This window comes from Cervus canadensis, chromosome 12 (genome assembly GCF_019320065.1).
Source record: "Cervus canadensis isolate Bull #8, Minnesota chromosome 12, ASM1932006v1, whole genome shotgun sequence".
Lineage (NCBI taxonomy): Eukaryota > Metazoa > Chordata > Mammalia > Artiodactyla > Cervidae > Cervus > Cervus canadensis.
The window spans coordinates 22,347,159-22,362,005 of record NC_057397.1 but is presented as its reverse complement, the minus strand read 5'-3'; the positions used below and the strand labels follow the sequence as shown (position 1 = coordinate 22,362,005).

The 14,847-nt window shown below is 45.2% G+C and overlaps 1 protein-coding gene across 3 annotated transcripts in view; it reads left to right on the top strand.

Annotated features, from left to right (window-relative positions):
- Positions 1–14,847, top strand: part of PLAG1 (PLAG1 zinc finger) — a 49,339-nt gene that overhangs the window by 21,852 nt on the left and 12,640 nt on the right. Inside the window, exon 2 of one of the 3 annotated variants that reach the window (XM_043484075.1) lies at positions 9,150–9,254. The exons of the other annotated variants lie outside the window; for them this stretch is intronic. The gene's annotated coding sequence lies outside the window, so the exon portion shown is untranslated. The remainder of the gene's footprint in view (positions 1–9,149; positions 9,255–14,847) is intronic. 3 annotated transcript variants of the gene reach the window in all.

Below are 14,847 nucleotides of genomic sequence, written 5' to 3'. Positions count from 1 at the left end.
CCAGATGGGTGCCTCTTTTGGTGTCTTGCATTATTAACTGTGGAGGGGATGTCAGTTAGAAATCTCAAGTATTAGAAATATTCAAACATCATAATCAGGATACTCTGAAATCACAGTACATCCTGAAAATACCTCCTATTTGCATAACACTTTGCCACGTGTCATCATTCCTTGAACTGCTCGCCTCTGCGACCAGGTGACTCCGCGGCTGCATGTGTAGTGTTGAAGTAACAGCTGAGCCCCAGGCCTGCCCCCACCGTGCCTTGGTGACATGGTGTGGCCGCTCCTGGCCCTGCCTCGGTCATGTTCCTCCCTTCTGGGTCCCCCCACAGCCCCAAACTGCTGAAATTCCCCAAGGACAGCAGTCTGGTCTCCTGTGCCCATTCTCACGTTGGCAGGTTTTACTCACTGCCCTAAAGGAATCGGTCAGGTTGAGGCTGATGCGAGTTATGTGGAGTTCTTCTCGGCATGAATCTGAGCAAACTCCGGGAGATCGTGAAGGACAGGGGAGCCTGGCGTGCTGCAGTCCATGGGCTCACTAAGAGTCGGACACAACTTAGCAACTGAACAACAACAGCAGCTTCCCTGGCAGAAGACTTGATGAGTGGAGAGAGGTCCTTCCACCCTGAGGCAGAACTACGCAGGCAAGACTGAGGGCCAGGCACAACCACAACGTTTAACAAAACCTGCGCTGGAGTGATGTGAGATGCCACGTCCTCCTCGGGGGTATTCTCCCCTCCTCTGCCCATGTGACCAGTGTCCGCCCTTCCTGTCAGCCCGTGCTGGGCTCACTGCTCTGGGGTACCCATAGGGGAAGGGAAGCAGGAGGGGCCATACGGGGGTAGGCATTAAGAGGTACAAACTATCATGTATAAAATAGGCTACATGTGTGCATGCGGACTCAGTTGTCTCTGACTCTACAACCCAGTGGACTGTAGCCCTCCAGGCTCCTCTGTCCGTGAACTTATCCAGGCAAGAATACTGGAGTGGGTTGCCATTTCCTCCTCCAGGGGATCTTCCCGATCCAGGAATCAAGCCCATGTCTCTTATGTCTTCTGTGTTGGCAGACGTGTTCTTCACCACCAGCACCTGGGAAGCCCCATGTTAGTTTCTGCTATATAGCAAAGTGCCTCCGTTACACATGTATATACATGTATCCACTCTTTTTTAGATTCTTTCCCCATAAAGGTCACTACAGAGTACTGAGTGGCGTTCCCTGTGCCATCCAGGGGGTCCTTACTGGTGACCTGTTGTAGATGTAGTCGGGTGTGTTTATCCGGAAGTGTGTTTGGACAGCCCTTTCCAGGTCCTGTGCAGGTGGGGGCCACTCTCCTCTGTTGAGGAGGATGGACGTTCTCGGCCTGGCCACCAGGTGGCACAGTGACTGCAGCGTCCCGGTGTCCGGTGAGGGTGGGCCCAGCCAGGAACCCCGGCAAGGTGCTCCTGGCCGCTGGGCCCCAAGGGAACACAAGGGAGTTTCATTTACATGCTCAGCCAGTTCCTCATTGCTCACAAAGGGAGATCAAGTAGGGTGGGCAGCCGTACCCCTCCACAGGTCCACGTGGCCAACAGGAGGACAGCTTCCCCCCGCCTCCCTTCTCTGCCTCCTCCTATGCCTTCAGCACAGACGTGAGCACCTCCTTGGTACACCCCCCATTCTAGGTAGCGGGGATGTGGAAACAGATGAGAAGAGGCGGGATCTTGGCTCTGAGGAACTTTCTCTGCGGCCTCGCCAGGGACCCCACTAGAGGCAGACCCAAGAGTCTCTCTGCTGTCTTTTGTCACCCCCGAAGGCTCCTTCCCCCCTCGCCCCCAGCATGGATTGACTTTTTTGTTATCTAAGTGGGCTTCAGTTCAGAAAGCAGAAGGGTCACCCATCAGGGCACTGCTGTGACACGTTTTGTCTTCACCATGAGTTTCTGTGGCCACTTTGACCTTACGTCCTGTTAGCCTACTTAATCTGTAACTGACTGTGCTCTTTTTACAGTTAAGGATATTTAGGTCCAGAAAGGCCGTGAGGCGTGTTAATATGGCGTAGGTCAATACATGGAGAAATCCATGCGTAGGTCTCTGGGTCATCAGGGCATTAATGATAGAATCAGTGCCAGTAAAGTTTTTTATAACTTACTTTTAAAATTTATTGAAGTATAATTGATTGACAGTGTTGTGTGAGTTTCTACTGTACGGCAAAGTGCTTCTGTTATGTATGTGTATATATATTCTTTTTCACATTCTTTTCCATTATGTCTTATCATAGAATGTTGAAAATGCTCTGCAGTAGGACCTTGTCGTTTGTCCATCCTATATATAATAGTTTGCATCTGCTAATCCCAAACTCCCAATTCATCAATACCAGTAAAGTTTTTGAAAAACAAAACAAGCAAGTCCAGGATTGTGGCAGGTGCCTGTAGATAAATTTGGCAAACACCGCATTTGCTGGAGAGAGCTGTTTGACAAGGTCAGCCCGGTGTAAATGCATTTAGTTAAAATTGCGTCTAAACACCAGGGCTTCCCTGGTGACTCAGACAGTAAAGAATCTGCCTGCAATGCAGGAGACCTGGGTTCAATCCCCGAGTGGGGAAGATCCCCTGGCAAAGGGAATGGCAACCCACTCCAGTATTCTAGCCCAGAGAATCCCATGGACAGAGGAGCCCCATGGGCCGTGGTCCATGGAGTCGCAAAGATGTTTAGAAACATTTCCTCTGCAAAGGGTGAGCAGGAGTGTGAGAATAATGCAAATGTGATCACTTAGAAACCTCAGAAAACACACGTTGTTTGTTTTGAGACCATGGGAAGTTACTGTCCAAGACTGCAGCCATCTTCATTGTGTCAGACTTAGCTGAGGACACATGGGAATGCCGTCTCCTTCCCTCCGTCCCTAATCCCTCCACCAGCCTGGCTCTGCAAGATGGCATTCAGTTCACAAACCCTTGCCAAGCCCGCTTCAGTTTCAGGAGGATGTGGGGAGGGGACGAATTCGAGATGCTGTGTGACCAAGGCTTTCCCATGTCACAGCGTTCACAGTGAGGAATTTGGGTTTAGTTTTTACCTGGATAAAGTAGGTGTTTTCTCTGGTTTGTAGTAATCTTACTGTTTTCACAGGTGTGTTATAATCTTTTTACCACAGTTAGAAGAGACAATTAAAAGTAAGCTGTTTCAACAGGTATCAGTTTTCATATGCATCTCACACCACATATGACGGAACAGTTCTTCACACATAGTCCTGCCCTGCCTGTCCTTCAGAGATTCTGTTAGCTCTGATTCTATATAGGAGCCTGTGCCAGTAAAGAGGGAGAAAAAAAAAATGAACCCTTATTTTTAAGCGCACATCCAGCTATTTGGGGTCAGCACCAATTCCTGAGTCACCCACCGAATAGGGACCTTGAGCCCTGAGAACCCCACTAGAGATCTAGCTGCGTCCCCACGGTAATGCTCACAGGCCCACATGGTCCCATCCTGCCCTTAGGAAAGGGTCCAGCAGGATCAGACCTGGTTCTGACTCTCAGAAATTTGGGCCTGTGTCTCTGGTCCCCACACTCTTGGCCCTGAACCCGGGTTAGAGTCTGTGTTTTGAGGGCCTCTCCAAGTCAGAGTTCTGAAGGAGCATCGTGAAGACGATGGATCGTCAGACTACACTGGTCACGCTGACGGAAACACACAGCCCTGGTCACTCAGTCCTTATCAGAGAGTGGGGGGCCTGGTGGCACTCTCCCACCTGTGCAGAAGGAGCCCCCCGGGTCCTGACTGCGGCTTCAGGGGAGAGGACCCTCAGTCTTCACACTGATGGGTGTCAACCTCTTTTTGTTAATTATTGATACCTATCAGCAAACACTGCAACGGCCTGAGTTTCTAAGTAAGGAAGATCACATTTCTTTAAAAGAAAACATGCTAACCTAAAACAACTGATAGGAAAACCACCACTTAATTCTGTTTCAGAAAACCACACAAGCACACGGAGGTTGGCTGTTTGTTGAATGATTTAAAACTGTCTGGGGATGGGAGTGGGATGGGAGGGAACATGTTATACAGGCACCCACACTGAGGATAATTTTAAATTAGAATAATTTAAACTGTCCAGCCCCGTACAGGACTCCTCCACCATCTCCAGCTTCCTCCTGTCTTTCTCTCCTGGCTACCAAAAGCAACAAATCGCCTGAAGTCACCCAGACCCACCATGCAGTTCCTGACCCCCTACCTGCCCGTGCTTGACTGATAACCTACTCCTTTGATTGTCTTGGCTCAACTGTTCCTTTATTGTTTTTTTTTAATTAATCAAAGGCAGGCCTCCCAGTCAGCATGACACGTCTTTCTTTTTAAGGTTACCACTAATTAATATATTTAGAAGATCTATCCCCAGGCTGAATCGCGGCTCTCCACCGAGTGCTTCCTTTGGTATTTGATAAATGGAACCTGCCCCAAACTATTTATTGTGTGTAGGTCTCAGTTCCAGGCAGAGTGTATTCCCGGAGGCCCTAAATCACCGAGTGTGATGTGCCAGCCAGCGTGCAAGAAACAGGTGAACCTCGCTGGCTTCCTCCAAGGGCGACAGCTGAGAATGTAGCTCTGAAAACCGCCTGGACATCTTATCCTTTCTAGTAAGGACTGAATGTGACTCTAACAGTTAACCCAGGATCCTGCTCATCTTTTTTTTTTTTCTTTTCCCCCCTCTGAATGGGAAGGAAGGATTTTAGTCATTTTGAGGAAGAATTTATGAAGAATTTAGTTGATGAGTTTATCATTTCACAGAAAAGTGGAGGTTTTTTGTTTTGTTTTTTTGCAGACTCCAGCAAATTCATATGATGATTTGTTTCTGAGACTCATCAATTTTAAGTTTCTCTCAGTATGAAAACTTGCCTTCTTTTATTAGCTTTAGGTGGCAGTAGTGATAAAGAATCCACCTGCTAATGCAGGAGATGCAAGAGACACAGGTTCCATCCCTGGGTCGGGAAGATCCCTTGGAGGAGGAAATGGCAACCCATTCCAGTATTCTTGCCTGGAGAATCCCAGGCAAGATCCCCCCCATGGACAGAGGAGCCTGGCGGGCTACAGTCCATAGGGTCACAAATTCGAACACGACTTCAGCAGCAGTGAAGTATAATTGGTATCTGGTAAACAGCATGCATTTAAGGTGCACAGTTCTCCAGGTGGTGACCTCAGGGATGTAGCCATGAAACCAGCAGCACAGACAACGTAGGGAGCGTGACTGTCATTCCCAAAGATTTGCTCATGTCCTTCTGTGAATGCTGCTGACCCATCCCATCCCATCCCCAGTAACCGCCGAGCTGTTTCCTGTCACTGTAGATGGGCTTGCATTTCCTAGAATGGTGTATAAATGGAATCGTGTAACATGCCCCATTTTTCTGCCTGACTTCTTTTGACGCAGCCTGATTATGTTGTGGTTCATCCTGTTACTGTGTGTATCAGTACTGTATTCCTTCTCATTGCTGGTGATTAGTTCATTATTTGAATCTACTGCAGCTTGTTTATCTGTTCACACGCTGATGGGCATTTGGGTTGTATCTAGTTTTTCACTTTGACAAATAGGACTGCTCTGAATATCCATTTTCAGATCTTCAGACAGACATGTGTTTTCTTGTCTCTTGGGTACACACATAGGTGTGAAATGGCTGTGTCACATGCTGGGCACATATTTAACTTCTTAAGAAACTGCCAAACTTGTTAAAAGTGATTGTACATTTTTACCTTCCGGCCAGTGGTGTGAGTCCCATTTGTCTTGCATCCTCACCGGCACTTGATAAAGTCAGATGGTCAGTTGTTGTTTTTTTAATTGTAGTCATTCTAGTATGTAGACGGCAGTGTGTCCTTGTGGTGTGATTTGCATTTCCCTCATGATCCAGCAATGGTGTGCATTTTTTAATGTGCTTATTTGTCATCCTTATTTCTTCATTGCTGAAATGTCCGTTCAAACATTGCCCATTTTTTTAATTGGGTTTTGTTATTGTTGAGTTTGAGAAGTTCTGTGTATATCCTGAATACAGGTTCTTTATCACAAACATTTGCCGAGTTCTTCTTCCAGTCTTCTTGTGGCTTGTCTCCTCATTCTCTTCACATTGTCTCTTGGAAGAGCAGTTTTAAAGTTTGATGGAGTCTAATTGATCAGTTTGTTGCTTTATGGGTTGTGCTTTTAGTGTTGCAGCCAATGAATTTTTGACTTACTGAATGTCAGAAGATCTTTATTCTGTTTCCTCACAGAATTTTTATAGTTTTAGGTTTTATGTTTCTGTCCATGATGTACTTGTATATGGAATGAGGTATGGATACAAGTTCTTTTTTTTTCCCCAGCATCATTATTTGAAAAAGCTTTTTTTGGTGGGAAGGTAAAAATTATTTTTTTCTAATTGTAAAAGTAAGACATTTGTAAAAGAGAGAAGAATATAGTCTGTATCTTGCTAATTTTTTAAAATAACTTAGCAGGTGACATATAAGGGTATTCTGAGGTGAATGGGGAGTAGTTCTAAGTGTGTACTTTACAAAATTGGAATTGTAGTGTATTCTGTGTCTTGCTTTTAAAAATTCTTAGCATTATATTGGTGCTTAATCATGTGATTCATTGTTTTTAAATGCCAGGTTTTTAATGGCTGACTATTTTATCACATAGACATATCCTACTTCACCCCTTTTATTAGACATTATCAATTTATCTTTTTTTAAATTTTATTCTTAAAATATGCTTCAAATATGCTTATACTTAAATCTTTGTTTCTCGGTTTTTCTCCTTACATTTTTAGAAATATTTATCAGATCAGCGTACGTGGACACTAAAAAGGCTTTGAGTACCTATTTCTACAACATATTCCAGAAAAGTTTCAACAATTTACACTCCCGACAGCAACAGCTAAGAAACTTAATTTTTTTAATTGATCTTTAAATTCTTTTTTGAAGTGTAGTTGATTTACAATGTTTTGTTAAGGAATACAATTTGCAATTCACTATTTTTATAGATTATAATCCATTTCAGATTATTATAAAATATTGGTTATACTCCCTGTCCATCACGTCCTTGTATCTTATGTAAGAAATTTAATTTTTTATGGCAGGTTTTGTTTGTTTATATAAAAGCCTCAAGGATGCTCTGGACACCCCCTTCTTGTCTGCCGCAGCGTCCCTCTGACCTTGGCCACTGTCCCCAGGCCGGGCACCCTGCTTCTCCCTCATCCCAACCACGCACAGCACCCGCTTGCTTAGCTCTGCTGACGCTGACCAAGTTAGGCCAGCTCCTCGCGCCCCTTACCCCTTTAACCTAACAACTTGCCAGGACGAGTGTATGTCTCTCCCACATCTGTAATCACCTTGGATGAAAACCTCTCTGCTTTCTCATGCATGGTTTTGCCTTGTCTTCTGTCCCTCCCTTCCCTCCCCTCTATCCTCAGCACCTCAGCTCTCTCCTGTCTCTCCTGCCAGGCACCTGACCGCCACCAGCCACCGCCCTCCCATTTTTCTCCTCTTACAGTACAAAGCTCTGAAAGGAAGTCTCTCTTCCCTGGAGGTCACTTCCTGTCCCTCCGCTGGCACCCAGATTGAGGGGAGCCCACTCCTGGCCCCAGTCTCCTCACTCCCTGGTCCACCCTCTTTCTTGCTGAAACTTGATGCCATCATTCCTAAGTGGCGAACTCTGCGCAGGAGTACAGCGTGGCTCTGGGACTCTTAGCAGTCCTGTCTTTTTGTGGGTTTTGCCACCTTGCCCTTCTCAAAGCTCTGCCCGACCGCCCCCCCCACCCCGCCCCGACAGATGGCCTGGTTTCACCCTGTCATTGTGTCAGGAGCTTGTCTGTCCACCTTCCATTCATCTCCTGTGTTGATACTGTCGGGCACACAGGCGGCCTCTCTCGGGAGAGGCTGCTGCTTGCTGGTTTTCAGCTCTGTGCTCATCCAGCACAGTCCCCCGCAGCCCATGGGACGGGCACTCCTTGCCCCTTCTCCTCCCCGCACCGCCTTTGCTCCCCGCATCCACCCCGTCTCCCCGGTACTTGTTCTCAGAGCCGTCTCACACTTGCTTCTCGTCACAGTACATGGGTGTAAGAGCCCCCGGCCTCGGACACCGCTGCACTTCTCTCATCTGAACCCTTATGATGTCCATGACTGCGCCCCACTCCAGCCAGGGATCACCTTGGCCTGCAACATAGCCTGCACTGGTCACCCGAGTCCTGGCTTACCAGTGTGCTCCCCACACCCCCTCTTCTTCTTTGTTGTACACTCTCCAAGCACAAGTCTGTAGCATTCTTCTCCTTTTCTGACCCTCGGTGTTCCTAGCTTACACCATGTAATATTGTCTTTGCTGTCGATCTGTCGTGCTAATGCCGCCTTACGTATGGTTGCACTCTGACCGCTGGTCCAGGGGAGTGAAGCCGATCATTTGTGCATGAAGCGCGTGGTGCCTCTCTCCCTGGTGGTGAGCACCATAGACGTAGGTCTCCATCACCGGCACGGTATAATGAAGCTGAGGACAAGATACACAGTGGAGGCTTCAGAGTTCATTTGGGGTTTTCTTTTTGTTGATGATGAACTCGCCACCTGCAGATTCACCTTAAAACCAGTGACAGCCTCATCTGATCTTGAAGACCAGCTCAGCGGCTGGGTGCCACTTGTCCTCCTTGTTCCACCTCCACTTCTGGGGTGCTCTAGGTTTGCACGCTGTCCTCAACACTCCCCCCTCCCCGAGAACACACAGCCCACGAGGAGACACTCATCCGTCAGGATTTCTCCGTCACCTATTGTTCGGAACAAAATATGCACCCCTAAAGGTTTTTCTCAAAAATGTGTTGCAGCAAAAATAGTGCATGTGTTTAGAATGTAAGTGAAGAAAATAAGCAGCAATTCTGAGAAACGGCAGTAAACTTGGGCTATTTTACTGAATTAAAAACATGAACAACCTAGATAATTTCATGGTGGTTCAAGGGGAAAGTGCATGAGTCAAGGCATGTTGATTGTTTTACTTTTCATTTTCCATGTACTATAAATATTTTTCTTTGATTCACATTTGTTCCTAACAGATTCTGAGGTAGATTTCCCACTAAAGTATCAAAATACGAATAAGTGGTAATGAATAAGAACAGCACTGTGGTTCATGTGCCGTTAGCCAAGCTGGTGTGACTTTTGGAACTTGAGACTAACTCTTCTTTTCTTTTTAGGTCGCCTCTTGGTGGTGTGTTGGCCGTAACTGGCACCCAGAATGCCTCACTCTGTGACGGTCTATTAATAAGGTTGCCTTGCTAGACTTGGGAGCAGAGCCCCCGGTAGGTGGCTTTTATCATTATATGGCATGGCTTTCCAAGTGATCGCTTATTCCAGTTTCTTCATAATAGAAGATACGACATTAAAAGCTTTGGAAAGCCTGCCACATAATAAGCATGCCACTTACTGTTCTAAGATCCATCAAAATGTATCGTGCTCAACAGGACCTCGTTAATAGTTACGGTCTCACAGAAGGATCGGAATCCTGGCAACGAGCAATTTTTCCCTTGTCTCGTGCACGAAACGCAGAGCTGCTGTAAAAGCTTATTTGTCCACGTTCCCCAAATAGCCCACAGATAAACTCTTCCTCCTCCAAGTCTTGCCCAGAGTTTCCACTGTATCTCTCTCTGTCCACTGGGAATGGTCTGAGTACCTCCGAGCAGGTGGGGAGAGGGCTTGGCCCTGCCAGGTGGGATGCGGCAGATGCTAGAATAAGGACCCCGGTGGAACAGCAGCAGTTTGCTGACCTTGGAAAGAGGACACAGTCAGGCTGCTAGAGCCTGCAGCCTGTAGGGGCAGCTCAGTGGCTCAGATCACGGTGTAGCCATACTTGGAAATCGAGGCACATGTGGATTTGGTACCAGGTAAGTCTGTCAGCAAGACCTTGAATACAGGATGGAGGTTTAGGGGCCCGGGCCCTCAGCCCTGGGATGGGAAGGATACAGATGGCCATGCCGAGCGCCAGAGGATGGGGTTGAGTCACCGAACTCCACCAACAGCAGGCGGGCCACGCCTGGGAAAGGGGGACATGGCCAGAGGCCAAGGGCCAGGCAGGGTCTCACAGTTCATGGGGAAGGAGCTCTGATCAGATGAAAGGCCCACAAACTGATCTGGCTGAAATGCCCCAATCTCAGCACAAAAATCAAGTCAGAATAAACATATAGTCGTTCCTATGTTGTAAATATTTTTAGTTATATATTAAGATGTTAATGGTTTTCTAGTGTTATGGATTATGGATTTTTTTTTTTCCTCCATTTCATTGTAACTTTTACACTTGCTTTGAATAAGCTGTTTTGGAGCAATTAGAAAAAAAATTTTTTTCATTTCTTTCACTTTCTTTTCACTTTCTTTTCTTTCACCAGCTCGGTTCACACAGATTCTCTTCCTTCTCATTTCTCTTAATCTGTAACTAGTCAAAAATTACCTGACATTTTCAACGTCATCCCCCCATTGAAGATCACAGGAAGAACATCCTCTGTTAAGGGTTTTGAATTTCACTTGGTTCCTTTTTCTTTCCCGTAAAACCATTGATTTCCCAATAGGAAATCACAGTGGAGACAGGTTGCATGTACTCACAGAGCTATGGAGCCGAACATTCAATGGCAGAAACGTTCTGAAAGTCCAGGCCAACCTAGTGCTGCCCAGGGGCACCTCCCTGCCCGTTGGGTCACCCGCAGGCCTCGAGGGGATGTGCCCACATCTCCACAGCTTTCCACACCCACGGCTTCCCAGCGGCTGTAATGCTCACTAGGTCTCCACCCCGGCGTCAGAACTAACATCTTCCTCCTGTGGGGCTTGTCTTCTCAGCTTGCTTTGAAACTCACTTGAAATTTCAGGAACCCCACAACATGTTCACCTGCTTGCTTTGATTCCTGAAATTCCTTAAAGGGACTCAAGTGTGGTCCACGCACATTCATCCAGCATCTGGCATTGTGCCAGGGATATGGAGGGGGTGACCTGTGGTCTCTCCCTGCAGAAGAATTTACAGTCCTGGGGGAGAGACAGGTCATTTCAACAAGGACTTGACCCACTGTGTTAGACATAAGAATCTCAGAGACATAGAGTTCTGAAAATTTTCATTCTGAAAAAAGTTCACCCCATCTCAAGTAAAACTGGTCAAGGAATAGAATTGTCAGGTCTCTTCTAATCGTGACAGCTGTGGGAGGGCAGGGGTCCTCTGGCGGCGGGGGCAGCGGCCGCCCCTGGTTTAACAGGCTTGCCTGGAACGAATCCCATTCACCTTCAACTCGGTAAGAATCAGTCGAAGTGATTTTGCCCCCAGACAGTCACACGGACACAACCTGGGGAGGACAAGGTGAGGGCGCAGGTGGAAACTTCCTGGGTGTGGGTTCCTCGGTGGGTTCACTGTCTGGTCACACTTCCCAGCATCTGTGCCTTGCCGTGTATCGCGGCACAGGCCGACATCCACAGTGCACCCGACTTTAAGATGGCTCACAGCTAATTCTCTGCACGAGCTTTTGTAGCTTAGTGAAACTCTTTCCTTACCCCTTTTGTTTTCATGTGTACTCTTTCTGAACGTATAGACAGATTGAGTGTGCGTGCTTGGGGGGGTCAGACTCGAAGCCTGGGTGATGCTGTATTTGTCATTTTAATAGCAGTAGGCTGTTAACTGTCTATGCACAGAGGCAGCCCTCCAAATGTTCAGTGTGAACATTTTTATAGTTGGTGTCCAGCATTTTTCTTGTTGCCCCAGGAATTTAAGGGGTCAGTGGTAAGAAAAACAGAGAAACAAGTCATCCCAATTTGAGACACGTGCAGTTTTCAGATTGAGCTGACCTGTGGCGCCTGCTTTATAATCCTAGCCTGAGCACTAGTATTTTGGGAATGCTTTATGCAAAAAAAAAAAAAAAAGAAAAGAAAACCTCTAGAAATAAAACTGTGATTAAGCAATCTTAACTCTGTATGCAGGTGTACTTGAGATTTTTTGGCGCTCTCTCGCTCTTTCTCTGGCATCTTTGCTTCTCTTTTGCATCATTGTGTGCTCATTTCCTGTTGCCAATACTAATTGTCTAGGTGAAGAAAGTGAAAATGCTCGAATATAGCACCCATCTGTAATTTTTAGTTGTTTTTTTTTAAATTTTGATATGAATATACAACCATTTAAAAAAGGGGCTTCCCTGGTGGCCAAATGGTAAAGAATCTGCCTTCAGTGTAGGAGGCCCAGATTCATTCCCTGAGTGGGGAAGATACCCTGGAGGAAGGAATGGCCACCCACTCCAGTATTCTTGCCTGGGAAATCCCATGGACAGAGGAGCCTGGTGGGCTACAGTCCATGGGGTCACAAAGAGTCGACACAACTGAGTGACTAAGCACACATACACACATACAACCACATAAATTAACCAAGGAAGACATTTCTGAATTGAAAGATAAAATTTATTTGGATAAGTCTGTTTTATTCATCCAGCTATCTGTTCTTTCTTCTGGGGACTCTAGAAAATAAAATAAAACAGTCCACACCCAAGTTCAAGGTGGCCCCAAAAGGAACACCCTCATTGTGCAGATGAGAGAACTGACATCGGGGTTTGTTGATGCCACTTTGGAATTCGTTGACTTTTTCCTCTTGGTTCTTAAGCACAAATAGGTCTGCAGTTCCTTTCACTTCTCTGTCGGCTTTCAGTATTTGTATATTAAATGTAAAAGTCTTTCGAAATATTGTAGGGCTTTATCGCGTGGTAAATTTCAGAAGGGTTGTCCTAGAACTGCTTTTTAATGAATTGCTCAAACGTTGAAAATAACACATACAGCAGTTTCAAAAAGGCGTCCTCATAGTTGACCGATTTTCATTAATGACATCAAAGATAGGAAGATTAAGTCTGTGATTATCAGTATTCCGGGTGTAAAATGAGACATTTGGGTGCCAACAACTTGGCGGGCCAGGTCAGGCACAGCCCTGCTCACTGCCGTGTCTCCTGCTTCTGGGCACGTGCCCTGCTCCATTCTGTCGTGTGGCATCGCAGACTCTCTAACCGCCTAACCGTCTAGCCATCCTTCTGCTCCATGCCAGGCACGGACGCAGGCTCCAGGCATGTCTTCACTTTAAAAACTTGCTTTAGGAATGAATGGGGACCAAACTGATATTATACACTCATACTAATTGATTTCTTAGCAGTAAAGTCAGTCAGAGAATGCTTGTTCTGTGAAACAAAATGAGTATTTCAGACAGGTTTTAACTGCAGTTACTGGGTTCAATCCCTGGGTTGGGAAGATCCCCTGGAAAGGGAAAGGCTACCCACTCCAGTATTCTGGCCTGGAGAATTCCATGGACTGTATAGTCCATGGGGTCACAAAGAGTCAGACACAACTGAGCAACTTTCACTTATCTTCACTTGACTGTTGTTTTAATCTAAGGCCTTACAAACAGCTGTTTACAAAGTCCCTTTCTAGTGGCTTAAGTTTAGTTTATTGGACCAAGTTATATCCACACTGTATTATTTTTTACTTGAACTTAGATACCTGCATTCTGTCCTGCGTCTGCCATGGGGATTGAGCCTGTAAGTTCACTTCCTTGCTGGAAAGCACTTGTCTTGCTTTAATTATTTTCATTCACTCAACAAAAATTTTACTTCCTTTTATAGGAAACAGCAGTAGATAGAACTAACACAGCTCCTGCCCCAATGCTGCCTACAGTCTACTTTTACTTCTGTTTTAGGTTTTTATACTTAAAAGATAAGTTATTATTCTTAATAAGGGGTTTTACAGACCTGCACAAACCGAATGCTGTAAAAATTTGCACATTACCATACCGTATCAAAGAAGTGTTCTAGGTATGCTGTTGCCCCTCAGAATTGACTTCAATTATGTTGTCGTGTTAGTAATTTCTTTCACATTATTCAAAGCTTTATCGTGTTTTATACATATGAAGTATTAATTACTAGTAAATTTCCTTTTCCAACCCACTTGTTTACTATACATGAAAAACATGTTTTAAGCAAATGTTGACATCTTCTTAATTGTTTACTAATGGTGTTTTATGATTAGCATAAAGGAGACTGAAACTTTGATTATGATGGCTTTTGCCCTTAATTAGCAAAGTATATGCTTGACTTCTAGCTTAAACATGAAAGAGTTATCGATGCAGGTAAGTGTTGTCAAAACTCACAGCTCTCAGAGAAACGACTATCAGAACTGTGAAACTTAAAGTACAAAGTACAGAAATAGTTTTAATTCAAGCTTTTTCTTTTGTCAGCATCCTCATAGGAATTCATTTTAGTAGACCCTCTGATGTATGATTCATTTCGCTTGTTATTTTTCTGCATGAGTCACCATTTCAGAATGTAAAACACAGGGAGATAATAAACCTGTGTGTGTGCACGCACACACTATATTCCCTTTAATTATTGTTTTTGTGTATGCAAAGTCGCCCTAGGAAAAATAACATCTGTTCTGAAACCAGCAAAAACTGGGCAGGTATTCTGAAGAGTGTTACTTCATCTTAGGGTAATTTAAAATAGGTATATGTACGTTTTCTACCTTGCTCCATGATTCTTTAGATCAAGACAAAGAACTTTAATTATTTGGAAAAGCATGGTAACCCATCTTCGATATGTAAAAAAGAAAAACTGGAGTGCGAATTTCATTGCAGCCTTTTCAGAGGAGTCATGATGGTTTGTTTAAGACTTTCTTAACAGTATAAAAGAGAATACACAGGTAATTTTAGTTGACATTTTAGTTAGGAATCCATGAATGGAAACTGTATATTTATGTTTATTATGCCAAGCCAAATAGTTATAAACTCTAAACAGCTTCTGGTTTCCTTTGTTTGAGGAAATAATTAGCCACTCATAAGAACCCAAAATAATTAGGCTGAATTCAGGGAAATTAACCATGACTTTGGAATTATGTTTTGTGATA